This window comes from Aotus nancymaae, unplaced genomic scaffold (genome assembly GCF_030222135.1).
Source record: "Aotus nancymaae isolate 86718 unplaced genomic scaffold, 86718_ANA_hifiasm-v0.15.2.pri h1tg000021l, whole genome shotgun sequence".
Classification (NCBI taxonomy): Eukaryota; Metazoa; Chordata; class Mammalia; order Primates; family Aotidae; genus Aotus; species Aotus nancymaae.
The window spans coordinates 2574181-2592433 of NW_026988433.1; the positions used below are offsets into that span (position 1 = coordinate 2574181).

The window sequence follows — 18253 nt, forward strand, 5'->3', positions numbered from 1 at the left end:
GGCAGTATTTGACTTTCTGAGTAATGGCCTCTAGTTTCATCCGTGTTGCTGTAAAAGACATAATTTCATTCTTTTTATGGTTGGACAGCACTCCATGTTGTGTGCCTGTGTGTGTGTATGCATATGTGTGTGTGTATATGTTGGACAGCATTCCATGTTGTGTGCCTGTGTGTGTGTGTATGCATATGTGTGTGTGTATATGTTGGACAGCATTCCATGTTGTGTGCCTGTGTGTGTGTATGCATATGTGTGTGTGTATATGTTGGACAGCATTCCATGTTGTGTGCCTGTGTGTGTGTATGTATATGTGTGTGTGTATATGTTGGACAGCATTCCATGTTGTGTGCCTGCGTGTGTGTATGCATATGTGTGTGTGTATATGTTGGACAGCATTCCATGTTGTGTGACTGTGTGTGTGTATGCATATGTGTGTGTGTATATGTTGGATAGCATTCCATGTTGTGTGCCTGTGTGTGTGTATGTATGTGTGTGTGTATATGTTGGACAGCACTCCCTGTTGTGTGCCTGTGTGTGTGTATATATATATATCTGTATATTCTTTATCCAGTTATCCACCGATGGACATTTAGGTTGATTCCCTGTCTTTGCTGTTGTGAATAGTGCTATGGTGAACACATGAGTGCAGGTGTCTTTTTGATATAATGGTCTATTTTCCTTTGGGTGGATACCCAGTAGTAGAATTGCTGGTTGGAATGGTACAGTAGTTCTATTTTTAGTTCTTTGAGAAAGCTCCATCGTGTTTTCTGTAAAGGTTATACTAATTTGTATTCCCAGTCACGGCGTGTAAGAATTCCATTTTGTCCATATCCTTGCCAGCGTCTGTTATGCTTTTTCATGATGCCATCCTGACTGGGGGAAGATGATACCTCACTGTGGTTTCAGTTTGCATTTCTCCAATTAGAGACGGTGACCATTTTTTTCATATACCTGCTGGCCATTTGTGTGTCTTCTTTTGACATGCCCCACTTTTCCAACCTGTTAAGTAAAAGCTAAACATGCATCTCCTAAGACCCACTGTTCTATTCCCAGATGAGTAATCATGAGAAACCTGTACATATGCCTCCAAGGAGACATGATCAAGAATGTTCTTTGCAGCATTATTTTTTAATGGTCTCAAACTGGAATCACCCCAATGTTCGATAATAGTTGAACATAGATAAATCTCAGAATATTTATGCAAGACGATACTACACAGCAGGGAAGGGCTGCCATTTCACAGACGTGAGTGAGTCCTAGATAACATGTTGAGATAAATATCCGGACATTAAAAATACATATTTTATTACATTTACATAGCATAGAAGAACAGGCAAGGCACATTCATGGGGCTAGAAATCAGAACAGTAGTTACCTTTTGGGGACTCAGCCAGGAGGAGGCAGGGGAGAGTTTTGAGGTGACTGCAAATGTCCTTCTTCATCTGGGTCATAGTTATGCAGGTGTGTGTACTCTGTAAAAGTTAATGGGGTTGTACACCTGTGATTTACGCATTTCATATATGTTTTACTTCAATTTAACAATTTAACAAAAATATCTGAAAACATGCATTTGGAAAGGAATTTTGTCTGATTTTTATGGCTGTAGATATATCACTTGATGAGCAGAAGATAGATTTGGATCTAAACTAAGGGTACATTTTCTTTCTTTTTTTTTTTGAGACAGAGTTTTGCTCTGTTGCCAGGTGCCAGGCTGGAGTGCAGTGGCGCGATCTTGGCTCACTGCAACCTCCACCTCCCAGGTTCAAGCACTTCTCCTGCCTCAGCCTCCCGAGTAGCTGGGACCACAGGCGTGCCACCATGCCCAGCTAATTTTTGTATTTTTTAGTAGAGACATGGTTTCACCATGGTCTCGATCTCTTGACCTCGTGATCCACCTGCCTCGGCCTCCCAAAGTGCTGGGATTACAGGTGTGAGCCACCGAGGGCACATTTTCTAATACCCGGAGGTCTCTGAGTCACTCTGTGTGTAAGGCAAGTTCAGTCAGTTATCAGTCAAAGTGATCAGTCCTTGGGGAGAGGAGCATGGTTGTCCTGACTGGGCGGGCAACATGAAGAACTGCTCAATTTGTACAAGTTCACAGCCTGAATCTGCATCACGGACCAGCTTGCAGAAGCACCCGTTTCAGTTGCTCATATAACTGAATGTGGCCGTGCTCAAGAATTTGAAGTGTGATGAAGAAAAAGCCCTAGGCTGGAAGGAGAAGGTGAGAAGACACAAGCTTTTTAGGGAGTAGCACCATATTGCAGCAATACTCATAAATCATCTCTTGAAAAAGCAAGTGATTTTTTTTAAAGGCAATCAAATATTTTTCATTGCCTTGTTATTTGTGGCAAAATCCTAGGAGGCACATCCTTTACATTAATAAAGTTATAATTGATAGGTTTTCCTTCATGCATTAGCAGCTGGCAGGCTCAGAGCATAAATGTAATGTTCAGTCAATAGGTAAAAACCCTTTTTATGTGATTTCCTGGTATAAAGTCTTCTATGTATTGTTTCCTTTTCTTTTAAAAACTGTTATTCTTAACTGGCTTATTGCATACGTATTTTTATTACAAGCATTCTTGAATCATTTTTTGGGAGTCAGGGGAATATGGCTTATAAATTACCATACATTATATAGTCTGAACAAGCATTTGGTAGAGGTTCATTTTATGCAGGGTTTTAGTTCTGAAGTCAACAGGTCATACTAAAATCACATACAGAAAATAGTTACCCTTGAAAGTCCCTAGGGCAGGAGCCATATGGAACATACCGAGTCTCGGTAGGTCCCCCGGCTCAGTTTTCCCTCTAGCATTGGAACAGATTGTTGTTGATTGGCAGAGAAGCAAATGCAGTGACTGGTTGTGTTTTGAGGTTCCATTGTCCCAAGTATGATGTCTTTACACACTAGAGTGGTACTCAGGTGATTTTTTTTCAACAGGAGACACCCATGGAAACATGCTGTTGGGGACATAGGTTTGTCTCTTTTTCTTAGAGTGTGGGTCCCCAACCCCTGGACCATGGACCAGTACAGGTGTGGCCTGTTAGGAACCGTGCCACACAGCAGGAGGTGGGCAGCAGGCAGGATGAGCATGACCACCTGAGCTCTGCCTTCCGTCTGATCAGCTGCAGCATTAGATTCTCATAGGAGAGTGAACCCTGTTATGAACTGCACCTGCGAGGGATCTAGGTTGTGTGCTCCTTATGAGAATCTAATGCCTGATGATCTGAGATAGATGTTTCATCCCGTAAACCATTCCCCCCACCCCGGTCTGTGGAAAATTTGTCTTCCATGAAACTGGTCCCTGGTGCCAAAAAAAGCTGGGGACTGATGCCTTTTAGCCCTTCAGACTCTTTTGCTGGGAGGTTTGGTGGCATCTTTTTAAAAAATCGATGTAAAATTCACATAACATAAAATGAACCGTTTATAGTGGGCAAGTCATTGGCATTTAGTACATTCACAGTGTTGTGCAACTATCACCTCTATCTAGTTCCTAAACATCTCCATCATCCCAAGGGAACCCTGTACCTGCTAGGTAGCCCCTCCTCTTTCCTTCCTCCTTCCATCCCTGGCAGCCATGAACCTGCTTTCTGTCTCTGTGGATTTACTGATCTTGAATATCTCATGGAAATGGAATCACACAGCACGTGAACTTTCATGTCTGGGTTTGTTTACCTAGTGTGATGTTTTTGAGGTTCATCCCCATTGTAGCATGAATCGGCATGTCATTCCTTCTGTAGGCAGAAGAATATTCCACTTTATGGATGGACCACATTTGGCTTACCCATTCATCTGTTGACAGACACTTGGGTTGTTTCTACGTTTTGGCTATTATGAATAATGCTACCATGACATTTGTGTATAAGTATTTGAACACCTGTTTCCAGTGCTCTGGGCCTAAACCATAAATGTAGGAGTAAATTACTAGGTAATGTAGTGAGTCTGTTGAACTTTTTAGGGAACCAGTAAACTGTTTTGTACAGTGGCTGCACCATTTTACATCTCCAGTGGAAATACATGAGGGCTTCCATTTTTGACCTCCTCAGCTGTGTGGCTTAATTGTCCTCTCATAAGTTCAACCCCACTGTTTTGGTAGAAAAGAGTTCCCTTTGGGGCTGCCTGTGTTCTGATTATACTGACCGATATGAAACAAATATTAATTTGACCATGCTTCTTTCCCACTAGTAAGTTGGAGTGTGCATTGCAGATACTTGTAAGTTGATGAAGTATGATTATTGAGAGGAGCCTTATTTATCTTATTTTAAGTTCTGGGATACATGTGGAGGATGTGCAGGTTTGTTACATACGTAAACATGTGCCATGGTGGTTTGCTGCACCTATCAACCCATCAGCCAAGTATTAAGCCCAGCATGCATTAGCTGTTTTTCCTGATGTTCTCCCTTCCCTTGCCACCAACCCCCAACAGACCCCAGTGTGTTGTTCCCCTCCCTGTGTCCATGTGTTCTCATTGTTCAGCTCTGACTTATAAGTGAGAACATGTGGTGTTTGGTTTTCTGTTCCTGTGTTAGTTTGCTGAGGATAATGGCTTCCCACTCCATCCATGTCCCTGCAAAGGACATGATCTCATTCCTTTTTATGGCTGTATAGTATTCCATGGTGTATAAGTACCACATTTTCTTTATTCAGTCTATCATTGATGGGCATTTGGGTTGGTTCCGTGTCTTTGCTATTGTGAATAGTGCTGCATGAACATACACGTGCATGTATCTTTATAATAGAATTATTTATATTTATTTGGGTATATACTTAGTAATGGGATTGCTGGGTCAAATGGTATTTCTGGTTCTAGGTCTTTGAGTAATCATCACACTGTCTTCCACAATGGTTGAACTAATTTACATTCCCACCAACAGTGTAAAAGCATTCATATTTTTCTGCAGCCTTGCTAGCATCTGTTTTTTCTTGACTTTTTAATAATTGCCATTCTGACTGGTATGAGATGGTATCTCATTGTGGTTTTAATTTGCATTTCTCTAATGATCAGTGATGATGAGCTTTTTTGCATATGTTTGTTGGCCACATAAATGTCTTCTTTTGAAAAGTGTTCATGTTCTTTGCCCACTTTTTAATGTTTTTTTTTTTCTTATAAATTTGTTTAAGTTCCTTTTAGATTCTGGATATCAGACTTGTGTCAAATGGATAGATTGCAGACATTTTCTTCCATTCTGCAGGTTTCTGTTTGCCCTGATGATAGTTTCTTTTGCTGTGCAGAAGCTGAGAGAAGTATTTAAAAGTTGAATGTAAATGTCACAAACTCGCCTGAGAATCTGCTTCATGCCTTATATTTTTCCACTTGAGCTTTTCTCTAACCTGTGTTAGGAATACAGTTTTTAAATAGCACCATGTGCTTCCCTGCAGTTGCATTATTGGCATATGTACAATACTGAAATATCAAACAGGTCAGGAATAGCATGCATCAGTCATGGTTGAAGCAAGTTTCTGAAAATAGAAGGGAACTGAGAGATTTGGAGTTACTCTCCAACCTCCCCCAGCAACCCCCTCCCCACCGCCCACTGGGAAACCAGAAGCAATTGTTTTAGTGCCAATCCCTTTATTAGCATAATATTTCACATTCAAATTGCCCTTTACAACTTGAAAAGTACATTTATATGAATTATCTCACTTACATTGCCAAGAATACTTAGAAAGGCTAAATAATTTTCCCCAAATTATGTCTGGTCAGTGTTAGGATAGGCTTCAAGCCCAGGTTCTCCCAATAGTCCCTCCACACCCTAGATGACTTAGCTGACTCTCCTGGGCCTTGACCTCAAGGAGTGGGCTGGAGTGGGGCACAGTTACCGTCAGGACCCTGGACAGCAGCAACCACTCGCCTGGGCGTTGACCTCAAGGAGCGGGCTGGAGTGGGGCACGGTTACCGTCAGGACCCTGGACAGCAGCAACCACTCGCCTGGGCGTTGACCTCAAGGGGCGGGCTGGAGTGGGGCACAGTTACCGTCAGGACCCTGGACAGCAGCAACCACTCGCCTTCCATCCTGGGTTTCTCCCTTTCTCCTTAGTTCAGGCTCCCTCTCCAGGCTTCACACCACCGGATTTTCTTCCCTTTTCTCCTTCACGTTACTCTCCCATCCCTGCCTTTAGGCTAGCACCACCTACGAAGCGTTTTCGGAAAGAAAAAATATTACCAAGCACACGCCAGTGTTGACTTAGATTATTTTTATTATACGTTATTATAATTGATAATTACATCTTATATAATATTATTCTACCAGACTTGCATATTATAACTACATAGTCTACGTTTGAGCATAATATGGTTATGTATTTATAATTCATAATGTAATTACATGTGTCCAGAGATAAAACCGGCTATAAAATTTTTATGGCTTTTCTAAACCATAAGGCCAAAATGAATTAGCAGATCAAAGAGAAACAACTTCAAGAGGCCAATAAAATTCAAAACCCAAACTCACTGTGACTTAATGTGTCATGTGATATTTTACTTAAATCACATTTCCTCTTATAAGTAAAGTTAACGCCATCGTACAGTTGGCAGGAAGTTGATTCAGTTCCTCCTATTGATCTCTTTCAAACTCTTGCAAAATCTTTGCTGTCTGATCCTGTAGAAGTCACCTGGCTTTCATCGAGCACAAAAGCCCCGTTGAAGTTAGCCTTCCTCGTTTTTCATCATCTCAGGACAGTCGATATGGCGATTCTCAGGCCGGCGCAGCAGGGCCGCAAACCCAAATGCAGATGTTGGCCTTTGATCCTGAATAGGGTACACAATTATTCCTTTATATATTCTTTGAGATTTCATGGAAGTAAAAATACCAGAAAATATTTTTGTAGGCCCCCAAAACTGTGTCTGCAGCCCCTAGTGCAAGGGAAGATGCCCCAGTCCTTCCAGAACCCGCCACCTCTGCCAACTGGAGGCGTTTCCGAACCTTGCTCTGGGCCTCGGGACCCAGGGAGCAGCTGGGCGATGGTCTTCCTAAGGAGAATCAGAGGTGAATTGGGGAGGGGAGCAGGAGGTCTCAAACCCGAGAGCCGCATTGCCTGGGCTTGAGTCCCACCCCTCCGCTTGCTTGGGGGAGGCTGCTCGCTCAGTTACTTAACCTCCTTGCACCTGAGTTTCTTCCCTGACAAGCAGGATAGCAAGTGTGTCTGCCACATGGCAGTGCTGAGAGGACTGGATGAGATTTCAGAAAGAAGAAGAGGAAAGCAAAGAGCTTGTGTTGGTTCTTGGCTCAGTGTAGAAGCCCAATCAAAGCTGCCGCATCATCCAGCACGAGCCCCCGGGTCATCTCCCCGACACGATCTTGTCCCCAAGTGCCCCCTGCTTCTCTCTGCTGCCCTCGAAGTGTGCCCATCTGTGCCCTCCAATCCCCCTACGAACGTTACTATCCTCAGCATTGACCGGGCTCCCTGGAGGGTCGCTGTTCCCGAAAGCCACCCACTCCCCACTTGCCTGTGGGAGGAAGGTGGAGTCACTGACTCTGCCACTGCTCCCAGGGCCTTCTGTCTCCACCTTCCTTGGTCATCCATGTGCCAAGAGGCTCAAATAATGACATCGTCTCCCTGTGCCTCTTCTCGCCCAGTGCTCTGCAAAAAGCATCTCCTTCCTCATCCTCTTCATCTCCCACCCATTGATGCTGTCCTCTGCTTATCCCATCACCAGCACCTCTCCTGGAGGTCACGGAGATGTCTGTGATGTTGCATTCATGAGACGCCCTGCCATCCTCATCCTGCTTGGCTTCTGGGCAGCAGCTGACCTGCCAGCCCCTGCTCTCAAGGCTCCAGTCACTCAGCTTCTAAGACAGCCCAGGGATGGCTTCCTGTTGCTTCTGCCCTGCACTCTACAGGATCTGCTCAGGCCCCTTTGTGATGCTTGTGCTTCTCCTAGCTCTGTCTCCTGCTCCTTAATCTTGCTGAGAGCTCCTCCCCTCCCACGACTCAATGTGGCGTCTGTATCAGTGCAACTTTCACCTGAGTCTGCACCAGGCTCTCCTTCCTGAGCTCTGGGCCACATGGGGAACTGTCTCCTGAGCATTCCCACTGGGCTGCATGTCAGGTCTCACACTTACCAGGCCCCAGTACCACCAAATGTGGCCCATCCCTTTAACCCACACTTTCTCCCTCCCTGCATCTGCAGCCCTAAGCCAGAATGTGAGGCCGCCTTCTCTCATCACCAAGCCATGCTATTCCACCTGCTTTAATAATTCCTGGACCCACCTTCCTCTTTCTGCTGCCATCATCTCAGTTCAGACCACTGGCACTTGTCCCCTAAATGAGTGTAAATTGGTCTCTTTGGCTTCAGCCTGACCCTCTTCAATCCCTTTACCGTCCAGACGGTATTTCTCAAGTGCAGATTTTTTTTTTAATTATTTCATTTAAACACCTTTGACAGCTCCTGCATTTCATTCTATGTAAAGTACAAACTCCTCACTGAAGCTCACAAAGTCCTCACCGCCCAACCCTTCTTGCCTCTCCATGCCTGCCACCGCCAGTGCCCGTCCAGCCTCTCTCCACATCGTGTGTTCTCTTCGCTGTGGGGCTGGTCACATGCAAGGATGTCCCCTGCTGGGCTCTGCTTGAGGCCACCGGGAGCCCAGCCCGGTTTATGCCTCTGGAACCACAGGTAGAGGACACAGAAGAGCAGAGAAGGAGCTGCTGTACTCTTGGGAGGCTGCATTGCATTTATGCAAGAATTAATTGCATTGATGCATGGGAAAGACGTGCTGGGTTAATTAACATGTCCGCTCTCTCAGAGGTGCTTCCCTGTCCAAATCCTCCCCTACTCTGCAGCAGCGTCCACCTCTAGGGCTGTAGTGCCATCCCGGCACCTGCAGGAAGCCTCTTTACTTTGAGGCCAACAGAGCAGAGGCCTCGAGGAAGCGTCTCACTGTGTCCTGTCCCGTGTGGCCAGGAGACTGGTGTTTATGATTTTGAATCCTGTAGTGCGGATGGCAGGTCCTGGGAGCCAGAGGCCTTGTGTCTTTCATGCATTTCTTACATGTTTGTGCTGGGTGAACCCTCTTACCCACCTCTGAGACCAGACCCGTGCCAGGAGAGACTGAGAATTCCTCTTGCTTCTCCCCATAGCAACCTGTGTTCCTGCCATCCCCACACAGAACGCCCTGGGCCGTCTGCTGCACCCTCAAGCCTGGGGGCAGGGCTGTTCCTCTTCCCTCATTCTGGGCCCCCTGCCGAGCCCTGTACGGGCACCTACTCACTCAGTGGTGGTGGTGGTGGTGGTGGTGGAGGGATTAGTGAAATAAATAAAATCAACAAGTTATTGAAAAACCTGCCTTTTCCTTTCTCATGTCAGTTTCTCCCCCAGAGAGTTGGCCACCTTGTCCATTGAAATGGGGATTTAACCAGAGCTCCTGATAGGGAAGGCGGTGTCTTCAGAAGTCCCGGTTTCTTCCTGGACGAGCCCTTGAGCTGCCTCAGGAGACTCTGGGAAGGCTCCTGTCCACACCTCACTGCTTTAGCAGGGGCCGTGCACTAGCTTGGGCTGCCATAGCGATATCCCACAGACCGGGCAGCTTAAATCACAGAGCTCTCCTTTCTCACAGTCCTGGAGGCTGGAAGTCCAAGACCGAGCTGCTGGCCAATTCGGTTCCTGGTACGAGCCGCGTCTGGACTTGCAGATGGCTGTTTTCCCACTGTGTCCTCACGTGGCCAGGTGGTGGGTGGGGGACAGAGAGAGCTGGAGGGAGAGAACTCCCCTTCCCCCCACAGAAATAGAGACAGAGAGGCAGAGAAACAGAGACACAGAGAGATGTGGAGGCAGAGAGAGAGAGAGAGAGGCAGATGAGACTGGGAGAGACAGAAGGAGAAGCAGAGAAACAGATGTGGAGACAGAGAGAGACAGGCAGAGAGACACAGAGACAGAGGCAGAAAAGTGAGCAGAGAGACAGACATGGAGACAGAAAGACAGTGACAGAGGCAGAAAGAAAACTGAAACAGAGGCAGAGTGAGACAGAGAGAGACCAAGATCGTCCTCCTCTTGGAAAGCCCCCGACCCTACCAGGTGAGGATCTCATGACCTCATGTAACCTTCAGTACCTCCTAGGAGCCCTGTCTCTAAATATAGTCACCCTGGGGGCCAGGGCTTCAAGGTAAGAATCTGGGGAGATGCGATTCAGTCCACAGCAGGCGGGAGGTGGCCTCAGGCACCGTGGGGCATCCTCTGTGGAAACCCACCTGCTCCTCCTCTCCCTGTGCACAGGGAGTCCACACACGCCCTTTCCCTGGGGCTCCCTGCACCTCCCCTCACCCCCCCACACTTGGACTCTATGCAGGTCTGGCTGTTTTGACACGTTTGTTTTGGGAGGGAGTCCCAAAGGTTGGGAGCCCCTACCTTTCAGTCGAATTCCACCTGCAGACACGTTTGTTTTGGGAGGGAGTCCATGGTGTGTGTGTTTTGAATTAGTAGCCGCCATATCCCAACAGGGATGTTTTGGATGGAAACCCAGCATTGCAGCTCCTAAAGACACGGAGAGCTGTCAGGGCTGGTTTCTGTCCCCACGCGGCCCCCACAGGAGGGACAGGGTCGCAGCTGCCCTCTAGGAGCATGGCCTGGGCCGGCCGGTTGCCGCGTTCCCCAACCTCTAGAACGTCCGGCCCTGTCTGTGGTGCGTGGTGCGTGCCTCTCCCAGTGGGCGGAGGCATTTGAGAGGCTTGCTTCGTGCTTTTCCTTCCTCCCTCATCCTCATTAGAATTCACTTTTTGCCCATGATTTTGCAGCACAGCAGCTAGAAAATAAAATGAAGGCATTCCTATTCAATGTGTTAGTGGATAGCAATGGATTAAACTCTCTCCTTAACTGGCACATTCTGTAGCTGCCCTGGGAGGGGATTTCAGCGACACGTGGTGCTAGGAGTCCTCTAACCAAACCCCGGACGCTCTGGCGGGCGTGAGTGGATGTAAGGAAGTGTGCTTCCTGTCTGTGGCTGCAGATGATAAATTCCACAGACGGTGCATTTTGATTCTTACAGGGTAGGCCCTGTCTCCAGAGGGCAGCCACGGGCTGGGAACCCTCACCCCTCTTGTGTGTGGCTTTAACCTCAAGGGATCGGAGACAGAAGCGATTCTGGTCACAATGCTTAAATGTCCTTCCCTGGAAAAGAAAGCCATTCCATTTCTGAAGAAGCAGAGATATCTGGAAGCCAGGTTTTCTCTTCTCACGGTTGTTATTTCAGGTCACGAAGCTGAGACGGGGGTGGTTCCTACAGTTGGAGCTCAGAAAGTTCCCCCGCCAGGGTCTCAGCAGCATGGGAGTCACCAGCTCCCTGTCACTAGGCGGCGGGCGTGAGTCATCACACTCGACTACTGGGCACTCAGAGGTGGTCGGTACTCAACAGCATCAAAACCCCACGATGGGGGATCCAGAGAGGGTGTCGGTTACGCTGCTGCATGGAATCGCGCGTGCGTTTGTGTGATCTGAGGCACCCACTTGGTGGCGCCTCCCCCCAGGCTGTAGAAAACCCTGTTACTCAGAGAGTGTGTCAGATTATATTAGTCTGCCCCACCCTGTCTTCCTCCTCTTCCTCTTCCTCCTCCTGGGGATTGTCATCTTGGCTGGTGCCACCGCGCTGGCTGCTGGGGACTCTCATTTTGTCGTGTTGCAATTCCAGGCCCACATTTCAGAGCCCTTCTGTCTCAAGCCTGCAACCAGCACGTAGTGATCTGCATTTTGCTTGGTGGCATTTCTTCAGTGGCACTGATTAATTCAGGAAGGCTCGATTTAATTGGGGTACTGCCCACTTCTCTGGGTGGACAGCTCTGGTAGTGCACAGAGTCAGTTAGGAGACCTTCCAGGGTAAGTCACCTTGCTGTTCAGCATCTTCACAGGATCAGAAAGGTGAGCAGAAGGCTCTGAATTTCCCTCCAAGGCCTGCAAACACATGCATGTCAGGGTGGTATCTGTGCCTACCACCACCACAGGGGACAGTGGGGACCAATGGTGGCTTCCCTGCCGAGCTGTGTGTGGAACCACGGGTCCCCATGCCCACCTCTGGGCTCCTTCAGGGTAAACAAGCATGGACAATGTGAGATGCTTGTAATCTGGCAAACAAAGTCTCATAGTTGGAGGAGGCTCAAGCTGGTACCTTTGCCATTTTCTTTGTGCCTTTACCTGGCTGTCTTTGTCACTGAGTGGGATTCTTTTACCATCAAGGTAGGAAGGGCTTTGGCACTTGGCTAAGTCTTTTGTGATTCTTGAAGTGTGGGGTGGGGGGGTCATTAGTTTCAAGACAATGTTGCTTTTCAGTAGCTCTCCCTGTGACTGGCTGCTTTTAGCAGGCTGCGCCCAGTATAGTAAGTGGTACCTGACTTCAGTACCTATTCACGCTTGGACCAATTTGGGAAGCTACATTGGAAAGAGATGAAGATGTTTCTCTCCCTTTGCATGGGAATATCATGGATTAAGATCCTAAGCTTTTTTCCTGGGAAGATTGATTTCATTTCATGGGTTAAGCAACTGACCTTGAATCACTGAGATGGAATATAAGTAAAATAAATAGATGTAAGCATTTCTACAACCACCAGAAAATTGAGTGAAAGACCTGCCTTGTTTCTCTTCCCTGTGCTCCTTTCTTACAGTTCACTCTTCCTAAATGAGATGCAGAGAGAGGCGGATGGTGTGAACCAGGTGGCTGTTTGGTGGCAGAACATGGAAGAGGCAGGCAGTCATTGCAGTGCCTTTGGGAGGGAAGGGGCCATTTGTTTGAGCCTTCACCCTGTGCAGTAAGATATGCCCGGTGTTCTGTGAGATTGATGTCCTTGAATCCTCACAACATCTGCTAGGGTGACAACTTTTATATCCTTAAGTCACAGAGAATGCAGGGATACCAGGCAGCTTGTCCAAGGTCACATTTGGGAGGGCTCCAGTTTGTGTTTAGGCAATTTGACCTCAGAACTCATAATCTAACCTCTATTTCAAATGTCTCTTGTTCTCAAATTCTCTGAGCTATTGCTGCCTTAGTTTACCTTGGGGCATGTCAGTCTCTGAGGTCAGCAGCCAGGTGTTTTGATTAGTACACCCATTCAATCCCCTAAGACCTCCAGGGATTCCCCTATGTGGGATATGCCAAAGAATCTTCAGTTCTCTCAAGAAACCAGTGTGGGACTACATGATGATCCGCTTTACTTGAGAAAGACAACACTAAATGTTACGCCATCCAGACTATCTCAGAAGAGAGAAGGAAATTGCTCCATTATCAATCACTTTCCCATAGGTTGGGGGAATCATTGTTTCCCAGAACAAAGCACCATAGTCTTTTATGTTTGGGTTCCTTTGCTTTGTTTTATTGTTGTGAAAATGTAGGTGCCAGGCAGTAGCAGGGCTTGTTTTGACTGTGGCTAAGAGAAAGGGAAGGTTGACTGAAAAAAGGAAGCTGAAAATAGCCAGGAGGAGCCTCTCTCCTTGTGGGAAGTGTTGAAACCACGTGATTCCCTGCTGCTTTTCTACTGTGAGTGTGAATGGAGCCTAGACTCTGAGCACTCGAAATATTGTAATGGAGATGAACCAGATCAATTCAAGGGAGTGTCCCACCAGCATTAATTCATCTAGGGTGTGATCAGAGAACAAACTCGAAAAATCGGGGAAAAAGAGGTTTTCAGCCTGACAGCTGGTAGCTGGTGTGGTTCCAGCAGCCTTCCACTGTGAGTCATTGATTATGCCTCTGCTTCTCTTTTGACCTTTTGTAATGGATATCATTCCTTTTTTTAGGATTCTCAACTTACTTATTGAAGTCCTTTTCAGGTTGCGTTATTATTTTTATTTCCTCTAGGGTAAATTCATCCTGATTATTAATTTTGTGGGATCTCTTTAGTAGGGTTAGTTTTCTTTATGTGTTCTGCAGTTACTCTTTCAGACTCATCTTGAATGAGAGATTCTTACTCCCATTTCTGTGCTCACTCTCCCTGACCTACCTATTTGTAGTTACTGTATCATACCTTAGGTGCTCCCAGTCTTGAATTAGATTTTATTATTGGCAGCTCAGAGTTCCTGTGCCATGGTGATATTCGAGAGTAAGACAAGTCCTAAAAATGAGCCTAAAATAGGGTCTCCTCCCTCTTGCCTCTCTAGGTGCATCACCTCATAAAAGCTATAGCTCTAGGCAGAGGTGATAGATTATTTTCAGCTTTCTCTGGGGGCTTAACTGTTGCCTCAGGTCATGTGGTGACATTGGTTCGGGTCTCTTGTCTTATGTGGAATACGTTGAATCTTGGATATCCTGAAAAAGTTGGACTCTTAGTTCTCCCTGCCTATTTTTGGACTCTGAATCTACAAGGTTCCAGGAGTTCCACTCACCACGTTGTGTTCTAGCCATCTAGTCCTTGGAAAGTTTTATGTTATTTTTGAGTGGCTAAATCTTGCTAAACTTTGTCTATGTTCATTGTGGCTGTATGTTTGGAGTAGTGTTCATGGGGAAAGGGATGGGTCAAAGCTTAATAACTCCAATTGGTGAGAAGTTCTGTTGCTTTTTTAGGACACAGACACTAAGTGGTTAATATATAGTATTTTATTATGTCTAATCACCATAAAGTATAACATCATTGCATTTTGTAGATTAGGAAACTTACAGTTTGGAAAAAAGAGAGAAATGAGTCCCAACTCATACACAACTTATGGATTGCAGAACCAGTGCCCAACCTTGGGTTTCATTTCCAAATCAGAGCTCCTAACCCCTGCACTGTACCAAGTCTCTAAACACTGGGGCACCATCTCACACGTCCTTTCCTTTTGTCCTAGGGAAATGAACTGAAGGATGCCGCCCAGGGAGAGCATCGCCTGAGATCCCGTCATGCAGGCCTTCCCACAAGGGCCTGGCAGCATGACAAGGTAACTGATACCACCATCCACAGACCATCTGGGGCCCTGGAGGAGGGGGCTTGGCCGGGGAGGAACAACTGGGAAGAGGCAGGGAGGAATCAGTGAAGGCCAGTGTGAGGGTGGCCCGAGAGCCTGAGCCAGGTCTCCCTCACCGCTTCACATGACCAGCACGTGAGGCACCCAGTGATGTCTCATCCACTGTCTGCTGGTTATCTCTGCTTGGAAGTTATTAGGCACCTGTATCTTTAACCACAAGGCAGAACGAACCCATTGGTGCCCACTCTCCCAACTACTTTCTCCCCAGTGAATGGTGTGGCCCCATGCTGGGGCCTCCTGGGTGCTGCTCTTTCTTCATCTGAATCGAACTCCCTGCTTGAGTCTGTTTTCTGTTGCTTATAACAGAATACCTGAAACTTGGTACTTTATAAAGAAAAGGAATCTATTTCTTAAGCTATGGAGGCTGAGAATCTAGGGGTGAGGGACTGCATCTGGTGAGGACCTTCTTGCTGATGGGGGCTCTGCAGGGTCCCAAGGTGGTGTAGTGCATCCTGTGGTGAGGGGGCTGAGTGTGCTTACAGACCAGTTCAGGGTTCAATTCTTCTTATTAAGCTAACAGGTCCTCTCCCCTGATAACCCAGTGGTCCATTAACCCATTAATCCCCTAATCCATTCATGAGGGCAGAGTCCTCATGATCCAGTCACCTCTTAAAGGCCCCACCTCTCAGTACTGCCCTGTTGAGGATTAAGTTTCCCACACATGAAATTTGGGGGATACATTCAAACCATGGAGCACATGGCAGCCAGCCACGTCAGCGCCACACGTGCCCCGGTGGTCCTCTCTCTTCTCTGCTATGGATCCTCCCTCCTCTCTGCTGTGGGTCCTCCCCTCCTCTCTGCTGTGGGTCCTCCCCTCCTCTCCTCTGTGGTCCTCCCCTCCTCTCCGCTGTGTGTCCTTCCTCCTCTCTGCTGTGGCCCTCCCTCCTCTCTGCTGTGGGTCCTCCCCTCCTCTCTGCTGTGGCCCTCCCTCCTCTCTGCTGTGGGTCCTCCCCTCCTCTCTGCTGTGGTCCTCCCCTCCTCTCCGCTGTGGTCCTCCCCTCCTCTCTGCTGTGGGTCCTCCCTCTGCTCTGCTGTGGTCCTCCCCTCCTCTCCGCTGTGGTCCTCCCTCCTCTCCACTGTGGTCCTCCCCTCCTCTCTGCTGTGGGTCCTCCCCTCCTCTCTGCTGTGGCCCTCCCTCCTCTCTGCTGTGGGTCCTCCCCTCCTCTCTGCTGTGGTCCTCCCCTCCTCTCCACTGTGTGTCCTCCCTCCTCTCCACTGTGGGTCCTCCCTCCGCTCCACTGTGGTCCTCCCCCCTCTCCGCTGTGGTCCTCCCTCCTCTCTGCTGTGGGTCCTCCCTCCGCTCCGCTGTGGTCCTCCCCTCCTCTCCGCTGTGGTCCTCCCTCCTCTCCGCTGTGGATCCTCCCTCCTCTCTGCTGTGGCCCTCCCTCCTCTCCGCTGTGGGTCCTCCCCTCCTCTCTGCTGTGGTCCTCCCCTCCTCTCTGCTGTGTGTCCTCCCTCCTCTCCGCTGTGGGTCCTCCTCTCCTCTCTGCTGTGGTCCTCCCCTCCTCTCTGCTGTGGTCCTCCCCTCCTCTCCGCTGTGTGTCCTCCCTCCTCTCCACTGTGGGTCCTCCCTCCACTCCGCTGTGGTCCTCCCCTCCTATCCGGTCCTCCCTCCTCTCCACTGTGGGTCCTCCCTCCTCTCTGCTGTGGCCCTCCCTCCTCTCCGCTGTGGGTCCTCCCCTCCTCTCCGCTGTGTGTCCTCCCCTCCTCTCCGCTGTGGCCCTCCTTCCTCTCCGCTGTGGGTCCTCCCCTCCTCTCCGCTGTGGTCCTCCCGTCCTCTCCGCTGTGGTCCTCCCCTCCTCTCCTGTGGTCCTCCCCTCCTCTCCGCTGTGTGTCCTTCCTCCTCTCTGCTGTTGTCCTCCCTCCTCTCCGCTGTGGGTCCTCCCCTCCTCTCCGCTGTGGTCCTCCCCTCCTCTCCGCTGTGGTCCTCCCCTCCTCTCTGCTGTGTGTCCTCCCCTCCTCTCCGCTGTGGCCCTCCCTCCTCTCTGCTGTGGGTCCTCCCCTCCTCTCCGCTGTGGTCCTCCCGTCCTCTCCGCTGTGGTCCTCCCCTCCTCTCCGCTGTGTGTCCTCCCCTCCTCTCCGCTGTGGCCCTCCCTCCTCTCCGCTGTGGATCCTCCCTCCTCTCCGCTGTGGGTCCTCCCCTCCTCTCTGCTGTGGTCCTCCCTACGCTCTGCTGTGGTCCTCCCCTCCTCTCTGCTGTGGTCCTCCCCTCCTCTCTGCTGTGGTCCTCCCCTCCTCTCCGCTGTGGTCCTCCCCTCCTCTCCGCTGTGGGTCCTCCCTCCTCTCCGCTGTGGGTCCTCCCCTCCTCTCCGCTGTGGTCCTCCCCTCCTCTCCGCCGTGGGTCCTCCCTCCGCTCCGCCGTGGGTCCTCCCTCCTCTCCGCTGTGGTCCTCTCCTCCTCTCCGCTGTGGTCCTCCCCTCCTCTCCTCTGTGGTCCTCCCCTCCTCTCCGCTGTGGGTCCTCCCTCCTCTCCGCTGTGGTCCTCCCCTCCTCTCCGCTGTGGTCCTCCCCTCCTCTCCGCTGTGGGTCCTCCCCTCCTCTCCGCTGTGGGTCCTCCCCTCCTCTCCGCTGTGGGTCCTCCCTCCTCTCCGCTGTGGTCCTCCCCTCCTCTCCGCTGTGGTCCTCCCCTCCTCTCCGCTGTGGTCCTCCCCTCCTCTCCGCTGTGGGTCCTCCCCTCCTCTCCGCTGTGGGTCCTCCCTCCTCTCCGCTGTGGTCCTCCCCTCCTCTCCGCTGTGGTCCTCCCCTCCTCTCCGCTGTGGTCCTCCCCTCCTCTCCGCTGTGGTCCTCCCCTCCTCTCCGCTGTGGGTCCTCCCTCCTCTCCGCTGTGGGTCCTCCCTCCTCTCTGCTGTGGTCCTCTTCTCTTTCCCAGATGCCAAAGCCATTTTCTCATTGGCCTGTCTAGCTCCCTTGTCATGCTGTGGTTCTTTCCCTGTGGCAACTGAAGTGATCTTGTGATGCTACTGGATCACGCGGTCCTCTGACCCTTCCGGTGCCTTCCATAAATAAAGCTGAGGCTTCTCCCTGTGGCCGCCATCCTGTCCACCTTCCTGCCTCCCGTCCACCTCTGACTGACTGTTGTTCCTCGGATCCCTAAGCTTGTCTCAGCATTTGATGGTTGCCTCTGCTTAGGACACTCTGCTTCCTCATCTTCAACAGCTGCGAGCTTCTTGCCTTTCAAGCCCCAGGTTGTGCATCCCCCAGCGAGCGTTCGTGGCTCTAATGTCCACTTAACGGTTCTCCCTCCACCCCTTTTGTCTCTGTGTGGCCACCCCTGTTTTCATGTTCTTTGTGTCTTAGTCTATCACAGGTCTTCACTTCTGTGTTTGTCTGTCTCCT

General features: G+C 49.4%; 1 protein-coding gene across 10 annotated transcripts in view; it reads left to right on the forward strand.

Annotated features, from left to right (window-relative positions):
- Positions 1-18253, forward strand: part of RIMBP2 (RIMS binding protein 2) — a 340749-nt gene that overhangs the window by 187095 nt on the left and 135401 nt on the right. For all 10 annotated transcript variants that reach the window (XM_064379555.1, XM_064379553.1, XM_064379556.1 and 7 more), the window contains one exon: positions 14742-14831. The gene's annotated coding sequence lies outside the window, so the exon portion shown is untranslated. The remainder of the gene's footprint in view (positions 1-14741; positions 14832-18253) is intronic.